Raw genomic sequence first — 12,801 nt, forward strand, 5'->3', positions numbered from 1 at the left:
TGCAGCGACTTGTCCAAGTTTACACACAAATTAGTGACTGGGAGTGGGGTCAGGAGGCACATGGGCTAATGATCACCCCACAAGCTCCTGTGGGGAACGTGGGGCCAGGGTGCTGTGTGGGAGGGGAGGGAACGCCATCACACTGGAGCCATGGGGGACGTTATCCTTGTCTCTGACAAGGTTAGGGCACAGATTCAGTTGGAGCAGGGAAAGTGGCTGGGGCAAGAGTTAGGGGACTCTGAGGAGAGAAAAGTGACTTTTATTAAGCACTCACTGTATACAAAGCACTTCCGCAGACGGTGAGAGAGAGGGGAGGGAGAAGATACCAACGGTGGTGCAAGAGAGAAACCAGGCACTGCGGCTCAAGACCGTGCAGTCGTGGGTCCTGAGAAGATGCAGCCCCGAGGGGGAAGCAGTGCTGAGCCGTGGCACCAGGGAAAGGGAAAATCCCTGGATCAGGCCTCAAAGTGTGCAAAACATTGAGGGGCAGGGGCCGGTGTGACGGAAGGGCTGGGTGGTCTAGGTTGGGGTACACGCTGGGCCCCCTTGCCACCCCCTGCCTCCAGATCCCTTCTGCCTCACCACCCATTCCTATCTGGACTGCCTGTTAGCTTTCCTAGGACTGCCGTACAAATTGCAACAAACTGGGTGGCTCAAAACAACAGTGATTCATTCCACCACAGTTGTGGAGGCTGGAAGCCTGAAATCAAGGTGTCGGCAGGGTGGGTTCCTGCTGGAGGCTCTGAGGGAGGGCCTGTGGCAAGCGCTCTCCAAGTCTCTGGCAGCTGCAGGCGATCTGCAGTGTTGCTTGGCAGTGGCGCCTCCAGTCTTTGCCTCCATCTTCACATGGCCTTCTCCTCTGTGTCTCTGTGTCTTGAAATTCCCTCTCCTTCCTCCTAGAAGGATACCTGTCTCTGAATTTAAGGCTCACCATTAATCTAGGATGATCTCTTCTTAAGATCTTTATTTGGGAAAAGATCCTATTTCCAAAAAGGTCACATTCACAGGTTCAGAACTTGGGCATATCTCTCTTGAGAGGGCCACTAGTCAACCCTTCACACCATTCATTCTCTTCTGGCTGCTACTGCCCCATGGTGGCCTCTGTATGTATCCCCCACTCATGGGACAGTCTTCACGTACAATACCCAGCCTCCAGTGAGACTGGAGAAGTTCCAGAGCTGAGCAACCTCATCCAGCTCACTTACACCATCTGTCTTTACTCGAGTCTGGCTACTCCCAGCAAACCTGTTTGCCCTTACAGATTTTGTGTGTGTGTGTGTGTGTGTGTGTGTGTGTGTGTGTGTATGTGTGCGCGCATGCATAGATGGCTAAGATGCTTTCTTCCCAGCTTCTCATCCTCCACTCCTCTCCACACTCTCTGCTTGCTTTATCTGGGAAAACCCTGCCAAAAGGAGTCAGCCTTGCCTGTCCTGCATCACTGCTGTACCCCTCTGTTGGCTTCTTTTTCTCCTGAGCCACCATGTAAGAAGTCCAATTTCCCGAGGCCGCCATGCCAGAGAGGCCATGTGTAGTGCTCCAGCCAAGAGACCCAGCTGAGCCAGCCTCCCAGCCACGCCCGCCAGGCTGGCAGCTATAGGCAGGAAGAACCATCTTGGAAGTGGATTCTCCAACTTCAGCTGTTCCAGCTCCTGTGCACCGAGTCTTCCTGGTTGAGGTCCAAGACCTCATGGAGCATTGAAAATCCATCTCCTCCATGCCCTGTCCGAATTCCTAATCCACAGAATCTATGAGAGTAATAAAATAGTTGTGGTTTTATGCCACTAAGCTTGAAGTCATTTGCTGTGCAGCAACAGACACCTGGGACAGGATTTGGTACCTGGAAGCGAGGCACTGCCATAGCAGAACCTAACATGGGTGGGAGGCGCCTGACAGCCTCAGTGAGACTGCGCGGGAAAGCTGGCAGGGCCTTGAGGAGACTGCGGGCGAAGGCTCAAGGGAAAGTTGAGGGAAACACTATTGGAATCTGGAGGAACAGAGACTCTGATGTAGTGGTGGACAGTGGACTGAAATTTTCATCTGTACTAATGTGAAAAATAAAAAAGGTCTAATTAACTGATGACTCTGGCTAGGATTTTCAGGCAGAGTGTTGGAAGTTACGTTTGACTTTTTTGAGCCTTGCATCCTAAGATACAGATAGTGAGAGAAAAGCTAAAGAAAGAATTATTCTGTTTTTTAGGCAGAATTTGGAGGAGATATAAAAAGCCCAGGATAATCTTTCCAGCCAAGCAAGAATTGTCAAAGTAATAAAAAAGCCTCGGGGTGAAGATCAACTCCAGAGCACTGTCAGGAACACACAGTCTCTGGGTAAACATGAAGCCAAAGCTGTGAGTGTAAAGGCAGAGTCATTAAGCATCAGAAAGACCTAAGCGGGTGCCTCAGAATCCTTCAGACAGGCAGAAGTAGTCCTAAGGATCCTACAGGCATTTGTTGCAGACCTACTCTGTTAACAGTAGGACTTCTAAGGATATTTTCCCCCCACAAATCCACTTTTATTTATTGACTTTTCATCAGTTTAAACCCTTGAGGGGTACAGCATCACTCAGATTCTGTGTCCAGTGGGCTTAGGAGGAAGATTGCTTTGGAATTGGGCATGAACCTTGCCACTGTTTCTGTAGGCCAGAGTTACCTTTCCCCAGATTACTCTGGTTTTGTTTGGTTTGCCACCAGGAGTCACTGTGGTGTCCTTTGCTTTGTATACAGAAGCACATCTCTTGCCCAAATAGAATTCTGTTTCATCTCAGGCATAAACCACCTACAATTTTAAGAAGAACTGCTGTGTGCTCCCTTTGGTTCCAGAGACTCTGCTTATAGCCAGCAAAAATGGCCTTGGACCACAGCCTTCCAGACATATTTCCTTTTAGGAGTCCTATTCCCAGCAGGCCTCCACAGGATCCAAGATGGCAGGAAGAGAAAGATCTTCTAAGGATCTTAAGGATATTATTCCTCCACAGCCTCACAGGGTACCCAAGATAGAGAAGGCCTTATCTTAAAGAGACTTATCAGTGTGATTTTTGTCTAAAGGAATAATCCTCCAGTAAGATTCATAGAGACCAGGCGCAGTGGCTCACGCCTGTAATCCCAGCACTTTCAGAAGCTGAGACAGGAGGATCACCTGAGGTCAGGAGTTTGAGACCAGCCTGGCCAACATGGCAAGACCCTGTCTCTACTAAAAAATACAAAAATTATGCAGGCTTGGTGGCACATGCCCATAATCCCAGCTACTCAGGAGTCTGAGGCAGGAGAATCGCTTGAACCCAGGAGGCAGGGGTTGCAGTGAGCTGAGATCACACCATTGCACTCCAGCCTGGGTGACAGAGCAAGACCCTATCTCAAAAAACAAAAAACTTAGCAGCCACTAAAAATGATGACATTGGTAAATATTTACATACAGAATCACAGGACTGAGTAATATTAAATTAGCAAATTATGAAGCATTAATGTTGAGTATAATCCTATTTTTTATTTTTAAAAATATATTTGATGGCTCTTCCTTATAGTAAAATGCCAACTAGTAAATGAAGAAGCAATGATAGAAAAATCACCATTTTGCAATACAGTAATGATTCAGTCAAGAATCATGAGTGAATGTTAAAACTTTTAGGTGCAAGTTTGATAGGAAACGGAATATTGATATAGTTTAAACTTACCTCCACACAGAATTTTTTCTTTGTGTGCATGTTTTTTGTTTTTATTTTTGTTTTTTTGAGACTCAGTCTCGCTCTGTTGCCCAGGCTGGAGTGCCCTGGCACGACCTCGGCTCACTGCAACCTCCATCTCCCGGGTTCAAGCAATTCTCCCATCTCAACCTCCCGAATAGCTGGGACTACAGGCATCCGCCACCAAGCCCAGTTAATTTTTGTGTTTTTAGTAGAGATGAGATTTCACGATGATGGTTAGGCTGGTATCAAACTCCTGACCTCAGGTGATCCACTTGCCTCGGCCTCCCAAAGTGCTGGGATTACAGGTGTGAGCCATCATGCCCGGCCTTTCTTTGTGTTTGAACAGCTTTATTGAGATATAATCCAAATACTGTATAACTTACCATTTAAAATGTGCAATTCAATGTTTTCTTAGTATATTCAAAGGGCTGTGCAGCTATCACCACAATCTAATTTTAGAATGTTTTTGTCTCTCTCTCCCATTAGTATTAGTCCCTATTCCCTTCCTTCTCCTATGCCCTGGCAACCACAAATCTACTTTCTGTTTCTAGAAATGTACCTATTTTGAACACTTCACATAAATGGAATCATACAATACAGTCTTCCGTAACTGGCTCCTTTCACTTAGCATAATGTTTTCCAGTGTTCTCTAAGTTGTAGCATTTATTAGTAGTTCATTCCGTTTTCTTTTTGGAGATAAGGTTTCACTCTGTCGCCCAGGTTGGAGTGCAGTGGTGCAGTCTCAGCTCACTGCAACCTCCACCTCCTGGGCTCAAGCAATCCTCCTGCCTCAGCCTCCTGAGCACCTGGGACTACAAGTGCACACCACCGTGCCCAGCTAATTTTTGTTTTTGTTTTTGTTTTGAGACAGGGTCTGGCTCTGTCACTCAGGCTGGAGTGCAGTGGCACAATCTTCACTCACTGCAACCTCCACCTCCTGAGCTCAAGCCATTCTTCCGCTTCAGCCTCTTGAGTAGCTGGGACTACAGGCATGCACCACCATGCCCAGCTAATTTTTGTGTTTTTTGTAGAGACAGGGTTTTGTCATGTTGTTCGGGCTGGTCTTGAACTCCTGGATTCAAGTGATCTGCCCGCCTCAGCCTCTCAGAGTGCTGGGATTATAGGCATCTGCCACTGCACCCAGCCTAATTTTTGTATTTGGTATTTTTATTTTTTTGTAGAGTCGGGGTTTCACCATGTTACCCAGGCTGTTCTCGAACTCCTGGACTCAAGCAATCCACCCACCTCCGTCTCTCAAAGTGCTGGGATTACAGGTGTGAGCCACTGTGCCTGGCCACTTTATTCCTTTTTATTGCCAAATAATATTCTATTGTATGGATATACGACATTTTATGTATCCATTCATCAATCGATGGACATTTGTTTTCACTTGTCTATATGAGTAATACTGCTATAAACATTCCTGATTTTTGTGGGGATGTGTTTTCAGTTCTTTCGGGTGTATACTAGGAGAAGCATTGCTGTGTCATAGGTACCTATGTTTAACTTTTTGAGGAACTGCCAAGTTGTTTTTCGAAGGTGCTGCACCATTTTATATCCCATCAGCAATGGATGAGAGTTCCAATTTCCCCACATCCTTGCCAATTTGGTGATGTCTGTCTTTTAAATTGTAGCCCTATTTGTGGATGTGAATTGGTACCTCATTATGGTTTGGGTTTGCATTCCCTAATGAGTAGTGATGCTTAGTATCTTTTCATGTGCACAGATTGCTTTTTGTTCACAGATTACTTTTAAATTACAAAGGAGAGGTCTGGCACAGTGGCTCACACCTGTAATCTCAGCACTTTGGAAGACTGAAGTCCAGGAATTCAAGACCAGCCTAGGCAACATGGCGAAACGCTGTCTCTATTAAAAATACAAAAATTAGCTGAGTAGCACGTGCCTGTAGTCCCAGCTACTTGGGAGGCTGAGGTGGGAGGATTATTGGAGCCTGGGAGGCAGAAGTTGCAGTGAGCTGAGATTGTGCCACTTCACTCCAGCCTGGGCAGAACGAGACCCTGTCTAAAAAAAAAGTTACAAAGGAAAAAATGGTAACACTACAGTAGAGAAAACTGTTAGGTTCCAACTTAATCATAAATCACAAGTAATGACACAAATTGACACTATGTGTTTTCTCATATGATGTGCTGAGAAGGACAAAAATATACTTTATAACACTTCTGCCAAAAAAATGCAAAGCCAGCTGGCAGGATGTCTCACATCTGTAATCCTAGCACTTTGGGAGGCCAAAGCAGGAGGATTGCTTGAGCCCAGGCAGTGAAGGCTGCAGTGAGCCAAGTCTATGCCACTGCACTCCAGCCTGGGCGACAGAGTGAGACTAAAAAGGAAAAAAAGAAAGAAAGAAAGAAAAGAAAAGCAGCAGCAAAGCCTGAGTCTTATCATGAAGAAATATTAGACAAAACCAAATTGAGGGTGGGTGCAGTGGCTCACACCTGTAATACCAGCATTTTGGGAGGCTGAGGCGGGTGGATCACTTGAGGTCAGGAGCTCGAGGTCAGGAGCTCGAGACCAGCCTGGTCAACATGGTGAAACCCCATCTCTACTAAAAATACAAAAATTAGCTGGACATGGTGGCGCGTGCCTGCAGTCCCAGCTCCTTGGGAGGTTGAAACATGAGAATTGCTTGAACCCGGGAGGCGGAGGTTGCAGTGAGCTGAGATCACACCACTGGGCAACAGAGCAAGACTCTGTCTCAAAAAAAAACAACCAATAACAAGAAAAAAAAACAAACTGAAGGATATTCGGCAAACTAAATGGCCTGTATTCCTCAAAAATGTTCTGAAATGTAGGTTTCTGATGGCACCTCCAAAGGAGGCTATCCTCACAGTTGTAATATTTGAGTGAGTAATATTAAAACTACTTAATTAGTTTAATGTTGACTAAATATATATATGCACACATATTTTATGTTTATTTATGAATAGAGAAAACCTCTAGATGGATATATATTAAAGTGTTAGTTAGGCAAAGCTATCCTGAGCAAAAAACAAAACTGGAGGAATCACATTATCTGACTTCAAATTATACTACAGAGCCACTATAGTAACCAAAACAGCATGGTACTGGCATAAAAACAGATACATAGACCAATGGAACAGAAAATAAAACCCAGAAATAAATCCATACATCTACAGTGAACTCATTTTCAACAAAGTTGCCTAGAACATACATTAGGGAATGGACATTCTCTTCAATAAATGGTGCTGGGAAACTGGATATCTATATGCAGAACAATGAAATGGCCTCCATCTCTCACCATATACAAAAATCAAATCAAAATTGATTGAAGCCTTAAATCTAAGACTCAAACTATGAAACTACTAAAAGAAAACATTGGGGAAACCTCCTGGCACATTGGGCTGGGCAAAGATTTCTTGAGTAATACCCCACAAGCACAGGCAACCAAAGCAAAAATGGGAAAAATGGGATCACATCAAGTTAAAAAGCTTCTGCACAGCAAATGAAACAATGACCAAAGTGAAGAGACAACCCACAGAATGGGAGAAAAAATAGTTGCAGACTATCCATCTGACAAGGGATTAATAACCAGAATATATAAGGAGCTCAAATAACTCAATAGGAAAAAAATCTAGTAATCCAATTAAAAATGGACAAAAGATCTGAATAGACATTTCTCAAAAGAAAACATACAATGGCAAACAGGTATATGAAAAGGCGCTCAGCATCATTGATCACCAGAGACACACAAATCAAAAACTACAATGAGATAGCATCTCATCCTAGTTAAAATGGCTTTCATCCGAAAGACAGGCAATAACACATGCTGGCGAGGATGTGGAGAAAAGGGAACCCTCATACTCTGTGGATAGGAATGTAAATTACTGCAACCACTATGGAGAACAGTCTGGAGGGTCCTCAAAAAACTAAAAATAGAGGTACCATATGATTCACCAATCCCACTACTAGGTATATACCCAAAAGAAAGGACATCATTATATCAAAGAGGTATCTGCACTCCCATGTTTATTGCAGCACTTTTCACAATAGCCAAGATTTGGGGCCGGGTGCAGTGGCTCACGCCTGTAATCCCAGCACTTTGGGAGGCCAAAGCAGGCTAATCACCTGAGGTCGGGAGTTCCAGACCAGCCTGACCAACATGGTGAAACCCCATCTCTACTAAAATACAAAAAATTAGCCAGGCATGGTGATGCGTGCCTGTAGTCCCAGCTACTCGAGAGGTTGAACCAGGAGAATCGCTTGAACTCAGGAGGTGGAAGCAATGAGCCAAGATCGGACCACTGCACTCCAACCTGGCGACAAAGCAAAGCAAGACTCTATCTAAAAAAAAAAAAAAAAAAAGATTTGGAAGCCAAGTAAGTGTCCATCAACAGATGAATGGATAAAGAAAATGTGGTACATATACACAATGGAGTACCATTCAGCCGTAAAAAAGAATGAGATCCTGTCATTTGCAGCAACATGGATGGAACTGGAGGTTATTATGTTAAGGGAAATAAGTCAAGCACAGAAAGACAAACTTTGCATGTTCTCACTTATTTCTGGGAGCTGAAAATTAAAACAATTGAACTCATAGAGATATAGAGTAGAAGGATGATTATGAGAGGCTGGGAAGGGTAGTGGGGGATGTGGAAGTGGGGATGGTACTCATTAGTACAAAAATATAGTTAGAATGACCAAGGTCTAGTATTTGATAGCACCACAGGGTGACTGTAGTCGACAACAATTTATTGTACACTTACAAATAATTAAAACAATAATTTATTGTACATTTAAAAATAACTAAAATTGGATTGTTTGAAATACAAAGGATGAATGCTTAAATTGATGGATACTCCATTTACTCTGATGTGATCATTATTGCCTGTATCAAAATATCTCATGTACCCCATAAATACATTCACCTACTATGTACCTACAAATTTTTTGAAATTTTAAGATTAATTATTATCTCCAGAGGTTGGGTAAGAATAGGTCTTTTCTTGTAGCTTATCTAGGTTTACTAATTTTTCTATACTGAAAGAATTCTATAACTTGGGTATTAAAATATACTGTAAAGAGAAACTCAAAAAATAAACAGATATAAAGGAAAGGAGGGAAGGAAGAAAGAAGGAGGGAAGGATGATGGCAGGAATACAGGTAATTAGTGATACTCACCATGTATCAACTACTTGAGACATCAGATGTCCTTTCCCGAGAATTATTTTTCTTCCCTTAGTAAAACTGTGCATTACTGAGAACCTGTTCCTTCTTTATGTGTAAAGAGCCTCCACCCATTAAGGTAGCATTCCTTTAGCTGCCCGGCATCATGCCAGATGCTGGGGATACAAAGGCTAGATGTGGTCACTCTTTTCCATGAGTTCACAGTAAATCAAACATTGCAGTATTGTGTGACAAATGCAGTAACAGACATTCATGTAGATAGAGGAAGGAAAATATTCACTGTCTTTGAAGGAGAGTAGCTGGTGAAGTCTTCACAAAAGAGGACACACATGAGCTGGGTCTTGAGGAAAGTGGGAGTTGTGCATGGAGGGTAGATTCCAGGCACAGGGAACAGTACATGTGAGGACATGGAGTTCCCACCCAGCACACTCAGGGCACTGTGAGTGGTTCAGTATGGCTGGAACAGAGATGTTGGGATGGGGTGGGGAGTGCAGGGGAAGATGAAGGAATAGACAGGAAGTCAGTCTCAGAGGAGTTTTTGAGTCCTCTGAGGCCTCACTGCTCAAAGAGAGTGCATTACCTGTGTGCTTGTCAGAAGTGCAGACCCTCAGGCCCACCACAGGCCTTCTGAATCAGAATCTACACATATTTAGTTATTTAGAGACAGGGTCTCACTCTATTGCCCAGGCTGAAGTGCAGTGGTGTAATCATGGCCCAGGTGATCCTCCCACCTCAGCCTCCTGAGTAGCTAGGAATACAGGCATGCACCTCCATGCTTGGCTAATTTTTAAAATTTTTTGTGGAGACAGGGTCTCACTATGTTGCCCAGGCTGGTCTTGAATTCTTGGATTCAAGGGGTCCTCCTGCCTCAGCTTCCTAAAGTGCTGGGATTACAGGCATGAGCCTCCATGCCCAGCCAGAATCTACATTTTAGGCCGGGTGCAGTGGCTCATGCCTGTAATCCCAGCACTTTGGAATGCCAAGGCAAGTGAATCACCTGCGGCCAGGAGTTTGAGATCAGCCTGACCAACAAGGAGAAACCCTGTCTCTACTAAAATTAGTCGGGTGTGGTGGTGCATGCCTGTAATCCCAGCTACTCGGGAGGCTGAGGCAGGAGAATTGCTTGAACTCGGGAGGCAGAGGTTGTGGTGAGCCAAGATCATGCCATTGCACTCCAGCCTAGGCAACAAGAGCGAAACTCTGTCTCAAACAACAAAAACAACAAACCAGAATCTACATTTTAATAAGAGGTTCAGGTGATTCCTTTGTGCATTCAAATTCAAGAAGCTCTGCTCTGATTTAACACCTTCAAACTTTATTGTGTGGGCACTGGGGAGCCTTTGAGGGCTTTCAGCAGGGGCAGGACACAGTTGTTCGGTCCACCATCCTTGGTGTCTGCAGCAGGGTTTGGTTCTTCATATCCTCTTCCCAGTCCTCTCCTTCCCTGTTTCTTCATCAGCCCCTCTGCCACCACTAACCCCAAACACTCCAGTCCTCCATCCACTACCTGTCTTCACAGACTTTTACTCAGCCTCACTGCCCTGAACACACCTGGTGTAATTCTTGAGTGCAAGGAATCCCTTGGGTTTGAACAATGATAAATGAAAATGTAAGATTCCATGATTCTATGAAATACTTTGCACAGCAGGGTGACCTTGTGGAATTCATTATGCCCAAGCAGTGGCACATGCTGAAAACATAAGTAGGCTCAAAAAACATAGAGAAAGATTCACAGATGTAAGTCCATGGTGAGTTAAGAAGGGAAACAGGATGCAGAGATGTGGTCCCTAACCTTTTCTTGGTAATAACCTGTATTGGTTTCTGACTATAAAACTAATATATGTGCATTAGAAAGCTGAAAATACATTAGTTTGAACAAGAAAACAAAAGGTCAGTCAGAGAAAAAATCAGAAGGGATTAAAAACAAAGAGAAGGAAATCAAGGGCATGCACGCACACACACACATACACACACACACACACACACACACATTCTTCCCACCTCCTGCCACTCCTACCCTGTCCTTCTGATTTGGTTATAACTAAGATTGCAGATTGATCAATATTCAATGTTTACATTATCAAGACTGTAAACCTGTTGACCACTGAACTATGTAGTATACAATGATTACTTCTCCTTCCTTGCACAACATTTTGCTTTTCTGGGAGCTGATCATTGTTGTTAGTTATATGTTCAGTTGATTAGTTTTTTCATGTCCTTATTAGTAATTTCTTTCTTTCTTTCTTTTTTTTTTTTTTTTTTTTTGAGATGAAGTTTCGCTCTTGTCGCCCAGGCTGGAGTGCAAATGGCACGATCTTGGCTTACCACAACCTCCGCCTCCCGGGTTCAAGCGATTCTCCTGCCTCAACCTCCCAAGTAGCTGGGATTACAGGCATGTGCCACCATGCCTGGCTGATTTTGTATTTTTAGTAGAGACAGAGTTTCTCCATGTTGGTCAGGCTGGTCCTGACCTCAGGTGATCCGCCCACCTCAGCCTCCCAAAGTGCTGGGATTACAGGCTTGAGCCACTGCCCCTGGCCTATTAGTAACTTCTTAACTCTTCCCTAAGTGGGTAAATATTCTCTGAATATATTCAGATACATTAAATGGTTTGTTGTTGTTGTTCGTTTTTTTCTTTGAGACAGGGTCTTACTCTGTCCCCCAGGCTGGAGTGCAGTGGCGCAATCCCAGCTCACTGCAACCTCTGTCTCCAAGGTTCAAGCAATTCTCGTGCCTCAACCTCCCGAGTAGCTGGGATTACAGGTGCGTGCCACGATGGCCCAGGTAATTTTTATGCTTTTAGTGGAGATGGGGTTTCGCCATGTTGACCAGGCTGGTCTCAAATTCCTGGCCTCAAGTGATCCTCCTGTCTCAGCCTACCAAAGTGCTAGGATTATAGGTGTGAGCCACTGCACCCAGCCCATTAAATGTTTTATCAATTTCATCTTGTTGATGCCATCTTCTCTCTTGGAATCTTCTGACTGCTGTAGCCTGCATTGGTCACTCTGAAGATCTGCTGCCCAGCTGCTGTTCAATAACCTTCCATCTCCATCCTGGGGATTTCCTTCAACTCTCCTCTGTTAAAAACCTGCTTTCTAGGTTCCATACACTCATACACTTTCACTTCTGGTTTTTCTACCTCATTTTGGTGGAAGATTTTCTCCAGTAGCTTCCTGAGAAAGAGCTCATAGAAGACAATGCGTTTGGTTTCTTGCATGTCTGGAAATGCCTTCATTCTGTCTTCATGCTAAATTAATCATTTGGCTGTGCATAGAAGGGAAAATTAGAAATCATTTTCCTTCAGAACATTCAAGGCATTGTTCCATTGCCTTCCAGCTGTCACTGTGACTGGTGAGAGAGCCACTGCTGTCGTGATTCCTGATCCTTTGTATGAAATCTGTCTTTTTGTTTGTTTTTCATCTTTCTGAAAACATGTAGGAGGATTTCCTCTCTGTCCTCAGTGTTGTGAAAACTCACCATGTTTTGTCATTTGTGAAACTATTTTCATCCATTATACTTGACACTTGATGGGCCCTTCAGTTCTAGGAAATTTTACTGAATTGCTTCCTTGATAGTAGTTCCTTGATGGATAATTAGATAGTTCTCTCTGCTTTCCCTTTCTGGAACTGCTATTATGTGAGACCTCCTAGGCTGGACCTTGTCTTTTGTCTACTATTTTCCATTTTCCATCTTTTTTTGCTCTACTTTGTGGAAGATTGCCTCTAGCTTATTTTCCAACTGTTCTATGGAGTGTTTCATTTCTGCTATTATATTGTTAATTTTCAAGAGGGTTTTTTGTGCATTACATGTTCCTTTTTTCCAATATTTTGTTATGAAAGTTTCCAAACACATAGACAAGTTGAAATAATTTTATGGCAAACACCCATATAACTATCACCTGACTTGAACCTGGGAGGCAAAGGTTGCAGTGAGCCGAGATGGTGCCATTGCACTCCAG

This window comes from Mandrillus leucophaeus, unplaced genomic scaffold, assembly GCF_000951045.1.
Source record: "Mandrillus leucophaeus isolate KB7577 unplaced genomic scaffold, Mleu.le_1.0 Scaffold118, whole genome shotgun sequence".
NCBI lineage: Eukaryota > Metazoa > Chordata > Mammalia > Primates > Cercopithecidae > Mandrillus > Mandrillus leucophaeus.